The 17,265-nt window shown below is 45.9% G+C and overlaps 1 pseudogene; it reads right to left on the minus strand.

Annotated features, from left to right (window-relative positions):
• LOC147438132 (uncharacterized) overlaps nucleotides 1-15,899 on the minus strand; it is a 35,784-nt pseudogene extending 19,885 nt beyond the window's left edge.
• Nucleotides 15,900-17,265: the final 1,366 nt, after the last annotated feature.

The following is a 17,265-nucleotide window of genomic DNA, read 5'->3' on the forward strand; positions in this document are numbered from 1 at the left end:
CGAAAGTCGTGCTGAGCTCCAATGTAACAGCTTTCTCCTAATGGACAGGATAAGAAGAACAATCAGCTGCTCGGGGAATAAGTCCAAACCAACCTGACAACCAAAGTAACGAACTACAGTCCCTGGGGGAATCCACCTGAAACTCTCTCCTGCCATCCAATCTGGCATAGGAGCACTGCCAACCAAGAAAGCCACTATCTTTCTCCAGTTGATCAGTGCGCCCGATGCACAACAAAAGGTCTCCAAAGCCTGCTCACATCTGTACAGATTGCCTTCCTGGCCCTCTAAGTACAAGGCTGAGTCATCGAAAAACTCAGCGTCCAGTAGCTCATCTCCCCGAATAGGGAGTGCTAAGCCCTGCAGACCAACCTACTGTGACACAAAAATCTGCTCATCGCCTCCGAATAGAATAGAAAGAGAAAGGGGGCAAGAGGACAACCCTGTCTGACCGATCGTGTGAGCATGAAGCGCTCACCTCTACCTCCTGCCAAAAGCACCTGATTGTGAGCCTGTTTGTACAAAGCTGACACCCCTGTGATCCAAGCATCTGAGAAGCCCATCCTACGTAGAGTTCCCTCTAGAAAGTCCCAGTCAACTCTGTCGTATGCCTTCTCAAAATTGAAAAGAAGAATCACAAGGTCCTCCCCAAGGAGCCGTGCCAGGGCAGAAGCCTCCCAGAAAGTGAAGATGTTGTCAAGGATACTGCGTTCCTTGACAAAACCTGTTTGAGTCCCATGTATAAGGATCTCCAAAAGTGGCTGAATCCTCAAACTCAGAGCCTTGGCAAGAATTTTGTAGACTGAGTTGAGGATGGTGATGGGGCGCCACTGTCGAGTCTCATCCAAGGAGCCACCCTCCTTTGAAATGAGGTAGATCAGGCCCGCACTCATGCTATCAGGCATCATTCCTGTGTGCAAAATGTATTGAAAGGCACTACAAAGATCTGGGCCAAGCAGGTCCTAGTACTCCAAGAAAAATCTGGGAGTCAATCCATCCTCACCTGGACAGCTACCAGGAGGGAGGGCCCTAAGAGACGTGTGTAGCTCCTCATGATGAAGTGGCATCTCTAGTCTCTGGTGCATCTCCTCTGTCACAAGACAAGGCATCTATGCCCAAACCTGCTCCCTGCATGCATCCTACCGCTCTGACTGGGGCTCAGTCGACAGTAACTCACGGTAAAAGTCAGTAGCAGCTGCACGCATATCCTGGGCTCACAAGCAACTGACCCATCGGGTCTCCTCAACTGATTCACCTTGGCATGTGAGTGCCGAGGTCCCACTGCCTCAAAAAAAGCACCAATCACTCTGTCACCCACCTGAGTCCACTGAGATTCCTGTCAGTGGAAGGAAAAATCATGACGCCTCTCCTCTGTGCTAGCAAGCTCCTGTCGAGCCTCCTGTAACTGCTCCTCCAACCATGGACTGTCTGGATGTTGCTCCTATGTCCTTTGTAGTGAAGCAATGCCTCGTCTGAGACGCTGCTCCTCCTCTCTCACTGCAGCCCAGATGAGCCAGAGACTCTTGAAGAAAAAAGTGGCTAAGCTGAGCTAGGCCTAAGGCCACTCTATCTGCAGGTGGAACCTGGCTGTCCATGCCCTCTGTCCAGAGAGCCTCTATCCTCTCTCTGAGTGCTGAGTCCAACAAGACCCGCTTTGGGATGCGAAGCATCGTGCTCCCACTCCTCTGCATGTTTGCCACTGTGAGGATCACTGGTGCATGGTTCGAGAAGGATGTACCTGCCAGGATGCCCACTGATCCCCCCAAGTCACTGAAGTGGTCACCAGTGTAGAAGCAATATATCCGCGATAGATTCACTCCTCCCACTCCGCGGTCCGATCTAGAGAAGGCAAGACTGGCTGGAGGCCTCACAAAGCCAAAGTGCTACCATGTATCCGAGACCCTCAAAGTGATACACACCTCTCCCAAGATATTAACTTGACTCCATGCACAGTAGCATGGCTGCCTCCAATCCTGTCAGAAGGGTCCTCCAACATGTTGAAGTCCCCTCCTATACAGCAATGGTTGGCCTGCGGCAAAGACTCAACAATTTGTGACCAAAACTCTGCACGAGCACTCGCCACATTGGGCGCATAGATGTTTAGGAAGCCCACAAGGCCACCCTGAACCTGCATAGTAATCCACTGAGCCCTACCTGACAATAATCCCTCTGCCCACAATGGCCTGCTACAATGAATCCACAATAGTCATACATACCCCACCCTGGATGCCTCCAGGTCCAAAAGCAGCTGACCAAAAGGTATCATATCGTCCATGCAAAATCTAACAACATCGCCCAATGCGGTCTCACACAGATGGTGCTCCTGAAGCATAAGGAGATCAATCTCTCCTCCCATAAGGAAACACTGAAGCTCCTGACACAATCGGCCCCGTTGTCGCTGAAACTGGGGCCCACCTAGTCCCTGCACATTCCATGAGACGATCCTCATGGGGAGCGAGAGAGAACAGATGCTGCCGCAACAGCAAGACGGGCTATCTTCGAGGCTGGCTTGGATGGGGAGTAATCCGCATCCGAGCATCCTCTAGATAGGCGAGACTGTAGTGAGTTCCTAGCCCAAGCCCAAGCAAAGCGAGCCATGCGTAAAGAATCCTCCTCTGTCCAAGAGTCCTCATGAATGTATACATAGCAAGGCAAACAATGTGTATCAGCAAAGAAGTACACCACAATGTGCCTACATCCTGCTGAGTCTGGGGGTGTCACCGCAAACTTGGCCAATAGCCACAAAGTCTGCAACAAATATGTAACTCCAACTTCTCCCATATGATGAGAGAACTCGAGGACCTGTGTATGCAACCATCCCAACACTGAGTCGAGGGACCACTCTGTCTCGGCCCTACCACAGAGGTGGAAGGAGAAACCAACTGCTGAGTCCAAGGCCTCTGTCACCCTAGCAGCGAGGAACAAAGCATGGACCCCGAAGCAGGCTGCCTTGTGGTCTGCTGCAGAATTGCCGAGAAAGCGAGTGAACCCGTAGTCAAAGAAGTCCCAGTGGCATCGGAGGTCAATGCTCGTCAGACCACGAGGGATAGCTGCAAGGGAAGATGTATGAATCTGCAGAGGGGGCCGCAAGAAGGGTTGACCCTCTCTCGCTAGGCGACTCGTGGCAAAGGTGCTGCCAAGAGATCTCCTAGCCGCCGGAGAGGGACAAGTCTCCTGAGTCGACTGTGGAACTAGAGCAGAAGGGGGGGGAGAAGGAGCTGGGGGGAGCGGAGGAGAAGAGGGACGGGATGGGGTGACAGAGGTAGAGGGGCGAGGTGGAGAGGCGATGGGAGCAGAAGGCGTGGGGACGATGAGGAGGAGAAGGAGCACTCTGAAGGGGGAGAGGCTATCGAGGGTGAAGCGGAGGTGAAGGATGGCATAGGGGACACTTCCTGCTAAAGATGACCAAAGCGGTTCCTCGTGGGAACCCACTACTGCTGAGTAGGCACCTGAGGTCCACTCTGCGTGCCAGGCTATCGATGTGGCCCCTCGCGTTGATGGCCATGGGCCTGCTACCACCCCTTCTCCGTTGGAGCCCCAGGCTTGGAGGGTGGCTCTGAATTTGTGCGTTGTGCCGCTGGATTGTGGCTACGGCCCAGCCCTCGCAGGCTGGGGCTGAGGCTGTGGTGCAGGTCGCGGCCTCCTCCGTGGACAGGCCTTCGCTAGGTGGCCCATCTCTCGACAAACGAAGCACTGGTTCGGGAGGCCCGAGTACTCCACACTCTGTATAAACCAATCCCCACTCACCCGAGGCAGAAGGATGACCTTCGGGAGCGTGTGGCTATCTCTGACCAAAACTCGAACTGAGGGGATGCTAGCCGCCTTGGCAGCTACTGATGCTGCCGTACGAGGTGTCTCTAGGACTGTCCCAATGGCGGAGCCGATCTTAGAAAGAAGTGGTAGGTACTCCCTCCGTAAACCCAGAAAGCAGACTGAGATGGGGATGTGTGCCTCCTCTACTAGAACATCCGAATCCGGATCAAAACCATGTTGCCACTGTCAAAAGTGGGCGCGTGATGCTCAGATGGCCAGTGGACTCATAGCTATGACCTTGGACGCCATCTCCAAGGTCTCGAACTCGATCTAATAGTACCCCCGTCCGAGAATCAGGACATCCAAGATCTTGCCCACCTCTGCAAGAAGGCGGGCCTGGAGAAGGTCTAGCAGCTCTCCTGTGCTAGGTCAGGTGCCGAGAATCTTCCAGATGACCGAAGTCGCCTGCAATCGCTCTACCTTTGCGGCAAGGCTCGCTTGCTCTATCGGCGAGAGAGCAAGTCGAATGGTGGGCTCAACGGGGTCGAGCAAGGGGTCTTCTGGCGAGTCCCTATGTGGCAAAGCTGGAGCCTCCATCTGTGTCTATTGTTGTGTCGTAAGAAGAGATCCACGGGTGGACGCTGCAATCAGGCGTAGGAAACACTATCCCAAAAATTGAAGCAATGCTGAGGAGGACAAATTGCAGGGGTTGACAGGGAGAGACCGAGGCGGGCGGGAAGACGGGCCGGGGGGGGGGGAAGGTGGAAGCGCTGGCAGTAGCAGGTGGAGGGGGTGACAAGGGCGGCAGTGGCTAAAAGGCAGCGCAAGGCAGGCCGCGGGCGTGCTGGCAGGGGGCGGCAAAGGCTGGCAGGCAGCACGGGGGTAGGTAGCGAGGCAAAAGGGCAGGGGGGGGAGCGATGGTGTGCGGAGGTGAAGCAGCAGCAGTGAGCCCGTTTTTCGATTGGATTTCCGCTTTTGCTAGTAGAGCAAGTATTCTGTAGTGTTTTTACAGAACTTACAGTCTGCTAATAGTTTCTTCTCTTGAATCCAATTCATGTTAGTTCCATTAATTAATTGTGGCAAAAAGGCATAACTCATTTAGAAAACAAAAGGTCGTGGTAGCAAGTAATGACGAAATCGCCCACAAGCAAATATTACACTGGCCATCACTAGCTCTACTGCCGAGAATTTTCTCTCTGCTACCAACTTCACTCGGCTTGCACAATACACTGGCCTCATATAATGGCTACCCTTCCCCTTTTGCAATAGCATGGCTCCAATGGCATCATCCCCTAGTGATGGATTTACATAAATCACTTGCTCCCAATCAGGAACCTACATGGCTGACAACCCCCCTAACACCTCTTTCACCTCTTGAAACGCTTCTTCGCACTTGTCATCCCATTGCAATGAATCATGCTTTTGCACTTGTTGTAATGGATAAAGAAGCTGCGAAGAAAATTGAATAAACCGTTTCGTGTACTTTACTTTGTGTATAAAGGTTTCCAATTGCTTTGTACTCGTAGGTGATGGAAGAAGACTAATAGACTTAACCTTGTCTGGATCGGCCTCAATGACATTTTCTGACACCATATGGCCCAATAACTTCACCCTTGGTTGTGCTAGATGACATTTCTTTGAATTTAGTGGTCCTCCACATTCATCATATCGAGCCAATACCATCTGCAACTTCTCATGGTGTTCAGCCCTACTACTGTAGACACAGAAGTCGTCCATAAAAGCTTTAACGCAACTACCAATGAAAGGTTCCAATACCCAATTTTCTCTCTCTTGATATAAGGAAGGTCCATTTGTCAACCCAAATGGCAATACCGTGTAACAATAACAGCCCCATGGTGTAATAAAATTTGTCTTTGTGTGGTCTTTAAGAGCAATCTTCAATTGAAAATAGCCTGAAAAACCATCACACGCACTGTACCTCTCATAACCTGCCATTGAATCCAAGATCTAATGAATGAATGGAAGAGGATATGGGTTCTTCTTAGTGGCTGCATTTAAGGGTTTAAAATCTACACAAATCCTCCACTTTCCATCCTTCTTTGGACTGATTACTACTGGACTCACCCATTCTGTGGTCTCCACAGGGACTATGAATCCCGGCTTCAATAACTTGTCCACCTCTTCCCTCAAGGCTTCCATTTGCTCTTGACCCATCCTTCTTAGCCTTTTCCACACTGGCTTAGCACCTTCTTTTGGTTCTATATGCATCTCTTTGCCCTTGAATCCTCTGATCTCTTCATATGAAGTAATAACAAATGAGGAAAACTAGCCAGCATGTGCAAATATATCTCCTTCTCCATAGCTGAGAGGTCTCCACTAATCATTTGTGTCATCAATTCCTTCTTCTTTGACAATTCAACCTTGGTTTGCATCAGCCCTTCAATCACTTCATAAGGCCCTTCACTTTCATCTTCAACGGTCTCATTTGCAAATGCAACTAAAGCAGACTCCTGGGTTTCTTTGTCCATCAAAAGAAATGGAACATCAACATCCTCATCACTGCTGGTAGTACTATCACTGTCCTCATCAGACACTGTGGAATAGTCTTCATCACTAGACTCATCTTCATCTTCATAAAGCTCTTCCAATCGTTTCCTTGTGTCCATATTATATAGCTTCTTGGCACCTGTCTTTCCATAGAGGCTAACCGTACCACGTCGCCAATCTTTCTTTATCACTGCTGGTAGTACTATCACTGTCCTCATCAGACACTGTGGAATAGTCTTCATCACTAGACTCATCTTCATCTTCATAAATCTCTTCCAATTGTTTCCTTGTGTCCATATTATATAGATTCTTGGCACCTGTCTTTCCATAGAGGCTAACCGTACCACGTCGCCAATCTTTCTTTATCACTGCTGGTAGTACTATCACTGTCCTCATCAGACACTGTGGAATAGTCTTCATCACTAGACTCATCTTCATCTTCATAAAGCTCTTCCAATCGTTTCCTTGTGTCCATATTATATAGCTTCTTGGCACCTGTCTTTCCATAGAGGCTAACCGTACCACGTCGCCAATCTTGAACAGCTCCCACTGCACGTAACCATGGTCTGCCCGGTATAATAGGAATATATGCTCCCAACCCTGTTGGCATCACATGAAAATCAACCACCACCTTTGCATCATACGCCTCCACTTCTAAGCTCTTTACAACACCCAAACATTTTAATTTTTGATGGTTTGCCAATGTTATCCGGAAGCCTGACACCCAGTCACTGTGAGACCCATCTTCTCAACACATGAGTGTGTTATGACACATATCTGGGCTCCGCCATCAACATAAACTTGTCCTATATTTTTTCTTTTATGCCACACATCTACTATTGGGAAAAATTCTTGGAGCTCGTCCATCGCCAACACCTTCACTAAACCTCTCTCTGGCTCTTTCTCCATGGGGTTAAACATCCTCTTCCACTGTCGCTTTAGCTTAGGCACCATCTCTATAAGCTGCCCAAAAGTAACATTGGCTTTCTTGCTCGTCAGATCCTCCTTCTGAAACATGAAACTTGCGATGAGCCCTTCTTTTCCTCTTGGCCTTGACATCCTCGCCTTCATGGCTCTTTCTCTTCTTCTTACTCTTCCCAATAGGCATCACTAATGTATCCTCTAGCTTTGATGCCTTCTCCAAGGTGACTACACTTATCAATTTTTTCTTTCCCTTTTCCTCCTGGGTTAATCCACTGGTTCCTTCTTCTCCTTTAATTTCGATGCCATAACCATTAGACCTAGTTAGCACCTGTCTTGGCAATGGATACATGTCTCCTCCCATCCTTGGTGGCTTCTCACATTGCGGGTTGATGTGGCCCAGCTCTCCGCAATTATAACATGCGAGCGTCTACCTCCAGAACCTACCATTGCTTTGTCCAACACCATTCCTAGCTCTTTCTTCACCTCTTGGCTGATTTGCAAACCTCCCTCGACCTCGATTATTTCCCACTTGACCTAGTATGTTTAGGCTGAGATTCTTCATTAAATCTACCACTCGCCTCATGTCTTGCCTTCGCCCATCATCTTGCACTTTTGTAGTGACTACTGCTGGCATAACCTGAGGAGTAACAGGAACCACTGGTTCATGATGAACTCCTGGCATGCGACCTTATAAAGAGTACATAGGCTGAAATTCAGACCTCATGGGCGAAGACTCCACCCCTAGCTGGCTCATTTTCCTCAGCTTCCACTCTTTGTTCCTTGCCACTTCCAATGCATCTTCATATGTTCTAGGCTTCTTTAGCTCCACTCTACGACGTATATTCTCCCAAAGACCAACCAAGAACCTGTCCTTCTTCATCATGTCAGGTGGGGGTACCTGTGGTGCTAAGGCCTTGCACATCCGCTCCCATGCCAATGAAAACTTATGTATGTACACATCTACTGGCTCACCTTCCTTTTGCACCAAACCTTGTACTTCTTGCCATACTTTGTAAGGATCTTCTATCTTCACAAACTCCACTTCCAATCCATGCCTTAGATTCTCCCAACTCAATCTTACAGGTGGATCAGCCACATGCATCTCCTCTTCAAATGCTTTGGTCCAAACTCGTGCATTACTTTTCAAACAAATTTGGAAAAGACGTAACATCTACGCTGGGTGATGAATCTGGTTGCTAATACAGGCAACCTCCATCTTTTTCAAAAATTCTTTCACATCTTCATCACTTCTTCCATGAAATTCCGGATAAGAGAAAGCCATGGCTACCCAAGTTATGATGCTTTGAGAACCCCTTTGAACACACGTGCAAGAACCCAAAACTTTTGACTGACTCAATCCCTAGAAACTTCAATGGAGCAAGCTTGTCTTTCGATAAGAACAAACACATGCACATCAAATGAGGTTTTATAGTTAATCATCGGAATTACAGCAGGCAAAGGACATTCTAGTATCTCTCTTAATCTTCTTGGCCCGAACATAAAGACTATGTGCTGCTGGAAAAAAATCTTCCTGGACACATGAACATTTATCTGGATTCTTTGAGTTAAATGAAAAGGAGTGAATTGAGGTCCATTTTGATCATCCATTAAAGCCAACCATGAAGCTCCCAATAAGGCGCACCTAACTTATCCTCTGATTTTGCAAGAATTTCAGCAGCATAACAGAATAAATGGCTAAAAAGACCAAAAATCCAAGCATCATAACTTGGAAAAATATTGACAGAGTTTCCCCAGAAGTAGAGCAGTAGGAACCCAAAATATAAACTGTATATGTATGCATAAACTGCCAACAATAGAACCTGAGAATCAATTAGGAATCACTAGTACATAGCCTATGACGAGTTCACAAAAAGGGTGCTCCAGCTACCTGTATCACCGAAAGGATCTCACATTTGAGAATCCCCCAGCTCAATAAAACCTCACGCTATCGACCCTCTCACGAAGGCTTATGCAAATATTGTATAGTCAAGTCTCAAATATGACTATCTTCCAGACCAAGTCTAAAAAATGGTTGGGACTGCCAAATAAAACCAAGTATGGCTCCACAAAGGCGTACAATGGCAGTATCCACAAGTAACATACAATACCAATAGACAATGCGCTCAAACAGGCGCCAAATGATGCATACCCACGACAACTGCAAGTGACTCCCACGTGCCAGTGTATCACTCTACTCCAGCTACCTGTACTTGTGTGGATCACATGTACCTGTACCTGTCCATGTAACCTGTAACCTGTAGTCTGCAACCTATAATCCCGAATCTCGAAGCAGAAGGTACTCAAAGAAGATCCTCAGTGGGGGCACCAAAAAAATGTGAGCAAGATGAAAACACACAGAATGCCTCTATAATGACCGGACACACACTCTTGGAATGATACACACACACACTACGGGTCACCACTCGGCTTATACAACCCACCTGGCCGAGACAGCGAATACACCTATGGAGTGAGAGGAGAGATACTACCCATTTATCCACTCCACACAGAGACACACACACACACACACACACACACCCAAAAAACTCAGCTCAAAAGAAGAAAATTTCTGATTTTATATACAATTGAGCTTAGGCCAACACCAATGGGCAAATAGCTCACACAATATGGGTAAAGTATGCCATATACAATCACAAATTCGAGTAGAAGCTTCGCTCATAGAAGAAACTTAAACAGCTAAAACAGCAGAATAATAGTGAGGAATTTGGAAAAATGGACAGAGCCATCGTGTTCGGAACGGCCAAAAACCCCAATCTACAATGTCAAAGTGCTCAAATCCGACCTTGGATGAGCAGTTTACGGCCAAAACACGCTCCAAAAACAGGGTTGCAACTGTTCCTCCTCTTCTCTCCATGTTTTTTCTGGTCTTCTCTCTGGTTTTTGAGTTTCCACACTTAGCTTTATTACTTGGGCACCTTTGGCCTTTTAGTTGACCTCAAACGGACCCCGAACAGGCTAAAAATTTACCTGGCAGTGCATAGTTGTCACCTTTTTGCATCATCCGCACACTTGGCACTCAACTTTTTCAATAATGCATCCCGCCACCACGTGAAGTGGCCCCCAAATAAAGTTCTCATGACGACCTTTTTGCATAATTATCACAAGAAAATATCCACGTTGTGTCGGTACTCATCCACGTGCAAATATTGACCCCATTCGACCTCCTGACGCCACTAGATTCCATCTGATGCACCTGCTTACCTCATGTCATCGACCCGCGGATAGCTTCCTCGAGAACTTTTATGCACTACCAACTCCTTGTTATTATAGAAAAAGCATACTGATACTGGTGATAGTGAAAATCGATGCACTATGTACATGTTGTCCTACCTGTACACAGGTGGGCCCCAGGTAACCACCTAGCTCTGGAAAATGGAAAATCCTTTATTTGATGCACCATGCATGTGCATATACATATGTGCAATCCCTTGCTCCAAAAAACTCTTGACAGCGAATAAGGGAAGGCAATCTCTTTCCGATGCACCTGTTTGCTTGGTACTGACCTCAAAAAATATAAGTGACGTTTGTTATTACTATTTCCTGAGGTCACTACCAAGCGAATAAGGCAAGGCAAACTCTTTCCGATGCACCTATTCGCTCGATACTGACTTCATAAAATATAAGTGATGTCTGCTATTACTATTTTCTGAGGTCACTACTGAGCGAATAAGGGAAGGCAAACTCTTTCCGATGCACCTGCTCGCTTGGTACTGACCTCAAAAAATATAAGTGATGTCTGCTATTACTATTTTCTGAGGTCACTACCAAGCGAATAAGGATAGGCAAACTCTTTCCGACACACCTACTCACTTGGTACTGACCTTTTCTAAAATCTGAAGTCCCTTGTGCTGACAAATAAATTGTCTTTTTGTGTTATGCTATTTGTAGAGATTCCTCGTGTAAAGGCCATGGCTAGGAGGGCAACAGGTGAATCTTTGAATGCTCAAGCAAGAAGACACCAGTATGAGACGCACAGAGGTGTACTGTAAGAGCTGTGCAGGATAGAACGACACGTTCAACCTGCTATTCCACGTTTCCCTTTCCAGCGAGTAGTGTGGAAGATTTGTGAGTAGTGGAGATTCGGCATGCGATGGGCCAGTAGTGCACTACTCTGCCTTCAAGAAATTGCAGAAGACTACCTTGTTGAATTCTTCAGCGATGGATATATCCTAGCTGCCCATGCACACCGCGTTACTATCATGCCGTGGGATTTTGATACTCTTCAAAGGCTACATTTTTGCTTCGATGGGCTCCTTCAGTCAGTGCCTATCCGGGATAGTAGAACTATGGATATTCTCAACATCCCCCCTCTCCATCCTCGTGCACAACAGACAGATCCATCTAGGGCTGAAACAAACAGCAGAAGGACCTGATCACGGGTCGAGAGAAACGATATAGATGAGCAGGCTAAGATAGCCACAGAGGGGTATGAGCAAGCCAGAGTGGGCCCAGAGGCAGTCATGGAAGAAACAGAGATAGTTATTGCGGAGCCTGCTAGACACCAAAATGAGCAAGTCATGGAGGATCCGCAGCCAGTAAGGGCTGATGAGGGGCAAGTGCAGGCCAGGGACCAATATTGAAGGAAAATGATCCGGAGCCTGTGCCTGTTAGGGAGGACCCTACGGTTGTTAGGGAGGAGCCTGAGGCAGCCATGAAGCCAGCTCAAGAAAGGCAAGGTCAAGGCTCTGCATCACAAGGGCCATCCAACGTATCAGATGAGTCAATTATTTTAGAGAAAATCAACGAAGAGAATAAAGATGATTTGAGAGTTTTGTTTAACGCAGCGCCTCTGCATGCACAGATACTGCTTCCTGGAAGGTCACAGGAGGACTGCATTTTCAACCTCGATCAACAAGAGTTCCTGTGCATGCGCAGTTTCCCAACTCCAATGCAACGAATGAGGTCGTCAACGTTGCTTTGTGTTAATTCTCATGCTCTTTAAAAGTCACGGTTGGTTCATTAAATGGGTCTCTACCGAGACATGGGTCAATACCAAGCGAGATAGTGGCTTATGGAATTGGATAGTGGTACTACTCGCTCGGTATTGATCCATGTCTTCACAGAAGTCTCGTCAAGTTTTTCTTTATAATTCACGCTTGATTCATTAAATAGCTCACTATTGTTAAGACATGGATCAATACCAAGCGAGTCAGTGGGGGATGGACTTGGTATTGACTCATGGGTTTATGGCAGTGATAGCCCGCTAAAATACCTCAAGTCTAATCTCTGCCATTGATTCATGTTAGGCACGTTGTCTCGCTTCTGCCCCCTGAGGTTCAAGACAAAGTATACGTAATAGATCCGCTGATATCACCTTTGCTGCAAAACAACTCAGTTTCCTTTTTGAGTTTGATGAACTGGTTTAGCAGAGTCAACTTTGATCTAGTGTGCTTTCTGGTCACTGCATACAATCAATCGTGAGTTTTTTCTTGCCTTGTAAAAACCATGTTTCATTTAGAATCTTTCTCCTCATCTTTGATGGTGTCTTTGTAGTGATCATTGGAGTCTGATGTTATTTGACATGGAAGCTAAGATTGTTTACTACGCAAACTCCGGGAAAAGCAGGGCATTTCACGGTCATGTAAAACCATAAGGCCCATTTGGGTACATTTGGAAGAAGTGTCTCTTCGTAATGTGTTGCTGACTCAAGTGGTTATGTATGTAGCGCCGCGAAAAAACTTGTTTGCTGTGTAGAGCATGTTTTGTTAGAACATGATCTAGGAAATACCATCCGGCACGAACGGGTAACCGTGCCCACGCAAACTGATGACTATAGCTATGGCTGGCAAATCTGTTTGAATGTCCTGTTGCTCCTCAGTCAATTTACTAGTATAAATCTTGAGAGAAACAACACAATATGTAAAGTTTTGAGACAATGAAAATGTACATTTTTGAAACATTGTTTGACCACCACAAAATGTTTCGGCATTAGTCATTTTGAAGAGTACATCATGGTTTGCATGGCATCAAAGCTCCTTGCATGCACAAGGTATGTGACCTTAGCTTCCGGTGCAATATATTAAGTGAAGTGTATTTGTTAGTGACTCCTTGCACAATGTTGTTTTCTCCTTGCGTCTTGGAATCTGAAAAGATGAAAAAGTTAAATTCTATTTTAATGTATTAAAGACAATCAAAATTCATCGAGTTAGTAAGCACCTTCTATTGTTGAGCCGGAATGCATACAATTCCGGCAAAAGTGAAAGTTCTTCACATGTAAGATCTACCCTGAGCTGTGCAAGAGTTGTGCTTGACATTGTCTCCATCACAATAAGTAGGCTCTCTCAAAAGTAGAGCTCCATTGATAAAGGTTTGTTCTCGAGGCTATTCTCTGTATCTTGGTCGAGTGGAATAAGCTGCCCACTAAGAAGATGATATCTAATATAGTAAAACGACACTAAGAAATTTTCAGAGCTTATAATGAACTTGCAAATTATGGACTTCTTTTGCAAAATACAAATTTTGTTCTGTGATTGTTTCCTATCCCAATTATCATCTAAAAAGTCCAAATAGCTCTCAGACTTGCAAATGAACATTGTTGCGGTAGTTCTTATTTTCTCATTGAAGAAAAATTCTATAAACACTAATTCAAGAGGCACAAGTAGTGCAAGCCGAACTATTTTTGTGGCAATTGAATACTTGAGGGACTTTTGTATATTCTGAAACAACTTATTCCTAAAGCTTTCACTAGTTTGTGAAGTTGGCAAGGACCAATCCTTGCTGTCAAAGGATGGAAGTGACAAAGGAGCTACACGATCCCAACCAATGGAAGTTCTCGATTCCACATATGACATATCATAAAAGAAATTCCATTATCTACAAGTTTCTTGTGTTGTCTTCCTCGGTACATTTTCTCACCAATAAATGCATGGAAAGCATCAAAAATACCAACTATGCTCTCAACTGGTTGCCAATCTGTGTTATTCGATGGATAAATATCTAAAACATACCAAAGATGATATCCACCACTTAATCTTCGAATATAATCCTGCACTAAGCGAGATGCTCAAAATAACTTACAGTTGGGTGGATGCCTTGGAAAACATGGAGGAGATGTTTGCAACCTTAAGTCTGCATGCTGGAAAGCATGTTGTATGAGGACCTCTTTCACCCGCTTGCTTTGTGCAAACACTTTAAACTCTTTAACTTGTTCTTTATAAGCCTCCACGAAATCATTGTGTTACCTCCTCTTCCTCCTCCTAGTTTGCAGTAGAACCCAACTTTCAATAGTTATTTGAGATGGTATCCATTCTTGATCGTCTGTAGTATAACTATTAAAAATGCTAACAGAGTCAATGGTAGTGCTAGGACTTCGAGAAGTAGTCATGGTGTGCAGTAGAATACACAGAAAGGTTAGTGCAAATATGAAGAAGAGAAGAAGTTTTGAGAGGAAAGTAGAGCTACTCAAAGTCATATTTGGGCGGGAACAAAGATACTAGATAGAGTCTTCAATGAAAGTTTTGAAATTCCTCGGTACAGAGTTAGTGCAATTTGATGAACAAAAATAATATTTCCTCCGTTTTTTTAAAAGAGCTTGACTCCAAAATGTCGATTTTCAACGTAACGTTAGCCTCTTCCTCATTGGTTGAGCGCCACTCTCCCTCTAGAACTGAAAGGCCCAAAAGTGAGTTAAACTTTCTCCTAATGCTTGTGATCACTTCCAGCAAGGTTGGATATTTAAGGGTTATACCATTGTCAGCAGCAGCACGGGTGCCATCAGGTTGGTTAGAGGCAGCAAGGGCAGCCTTTTCAGCTGCAACTGTTTTTAATCTGAGAGGGTTTGACATGCTGTTGGCCATAGTAAACCCATCGGCAAGTGATGCAGCAACAATTCCGTTAGCGGCTACACTAACGACTATCTTGGCCGCAAGGGTGGCGTCTGTCACAGCTGAACAGGTGGCAACGTGATATGTGTCTGCAAGGGTTGCATCAAGGTCAACAGAGAGTGTTGCAGCGGTGTCTCCGTGTGCAGAAGTGGTGTCTGTGGGATTTGTATTAGTGGCATCTACAACAAGAGATTCTGGAGCGTCTGTAGGAAGTGTTTTAGTAGTGTCAACATCAATTAGGGTTGCGACGCTCGCAGGTGGTGCGGTAGCAATTGCATCAGCAGGAGCGTCATCTTTTGGAGCAGGCTTGTCGTCTACAGTAGGCGTGGGATTCTTGATGGCTGCAGTAGCATTGGCAGTAGCAGGTTGGGCTACAGGGTCTACATGCCGAGGTGCGGTAGCACCTTCGACTGGAGCATGAGAAGGACCACCCGGAGCAGGATGGGTGGCTTGAACAAATGTTTGGTTTGTAGAAGCCGGGTTCCCGAGGAATGCTGCAACAATGGTGGCATCACCATCACCATTTTCAGTAGGAAGGTTTGCATGGAAGGTAGTACTGATGACCTCATCATCATAAGCAACGTCAGCATCTTCATGTTTGCAGGAGGTAGGGCGAGTAGCAACACTTGTAGGAGGTGTCTGCCTCTTAAGCAAAGAGGCTGATGGAGGTGCAGCAAGCGTGGGGCCTTCGGGCTTGAGGTTGGGGTACCTTCCCATAGCAGAAGGTCCGCAAAAGGCATGGAGTGCTCGCCGTATGGCAGCTAGAAGAACCACCAGGAGGTTCTGCGTCCAGAGTTGGGGAGGCACAGGTGACTGCATGGTGGGGCGCCTCACAGGTGTGGGAGTATCAGGCCTTGCCTTCGATGATCCCATGTGAGAGAAAGGAACTCACAGAGAAGGTGAGTTAGAGAGAGAGGGAGAGTGATATGCATCCAAGAAGGCAATGGAAAAAAGTGTGTATTGAATTGATTACCGAGTATGTATTTTATACAGTTATGGAGGCAGTTACAAGGTCGTGTGTGATTCTTGGGAATGCGGGTAGTTGTGTCTATTAGGTTGACACGTGGTTGGATGATGTGGATTAATATCCCCATACCATGGCCACCACAGTTGTTCCTAGCGGAACCCCTCCAGATTCGATCGCCAGCCTCTGCTCATCTCTCAATGTTGGTGCTGACAGAGCTTGATCCCCTTGTATCTGCTAATCCCTCATCCTCTTGACATCATCAATGTGCTTATAGATTCATGCTGCAAGTTCTTTGAATGTTAACGCTCTGCCATCCTTTCTGGGCATCTCCGCAATCACAACCTTCTCAAGTTCTTCCTCCCAATTCCATTTAACATCAGCTCACATCTCACTAATTACCCTCTCATATTTCATTCAGTTGGTAATAAAACCTATTTTTTGGGTTCTCATTTTTTGAATGTCCAATATCGTTTTCTTTTTTCTAATAAACGAATACGTGAAGTTAAACAAGAGAGTATGCATTTGTTGGAGATAGCTCTAACAGTATGCAAGCTAGCATTCTTCATATGCGACAAGTGATGCATGTCATCCTCTCCTACCGCATAGAGGGAGAGGGGGAGAGAGAGAGACAAAGAGAGAGACATGCAGCTCATGCACAGTGAACATGGCACGTCATCAACTCTAAACAGGATATTACTATTATTGGCCCATAACACTTTTGTACTAAAAAAGAGACTAGAGAGGGAGAGGGAGAGAGCTTGAGACTTGCATCAATGGCAAACATGCAGACTTGAGAGCTTGAAAGCTTGATAGCTTGAGTGACAGGAAGGGAGCTTAAAACTTGGGAGAGAAAGAGAGCTTGAGAGAGAGAGTGAAATCCCTAATCTTTTGTAAAGATTCTTGCAGGTATCCACTATATTGTCCGGCGATTTGTGAGAACTTTTCTATGAAGCATCTATAGTATGCACACATACCTATAAAGCTTCCTAGTTCATGCAGATTCCTTGGATTATGCCATCCTTTTATTACCTTTAACTTTGATGGATCCATTTGCATGCCATCTTGAAAGATAATGTGACCTGAATACTGAATCTCTTGTAAGAACAATTCACTTTTCTTTCAATTAATATAAAGTTTATTCTATCGTAAAACTTGTGTCCATCTAATAAATTAGAGCAGATGATTATATCATCAAAGAACACTCCAGTAAAGGTTCGGTGAGGCCTGAATAGCTTCTCCATCAGGCAGTTAAATGTGGCCAGTGCATTGAGT

Source organism: Adiantum capillus-veneris, chromosome 17 (assembly GCF_014529385.1).
Source record: "Adiantum capillus-veneris isolate H3 chromosome 17, ASM1452938v2, whole genome shotgun sequence".
NCBI lineage: Eukaryota > Viridiplantae > Streptophyta > Polypodiopsida > Polypodiales > Pteridaceae > Adiantum > Adiantum capillus-veneris.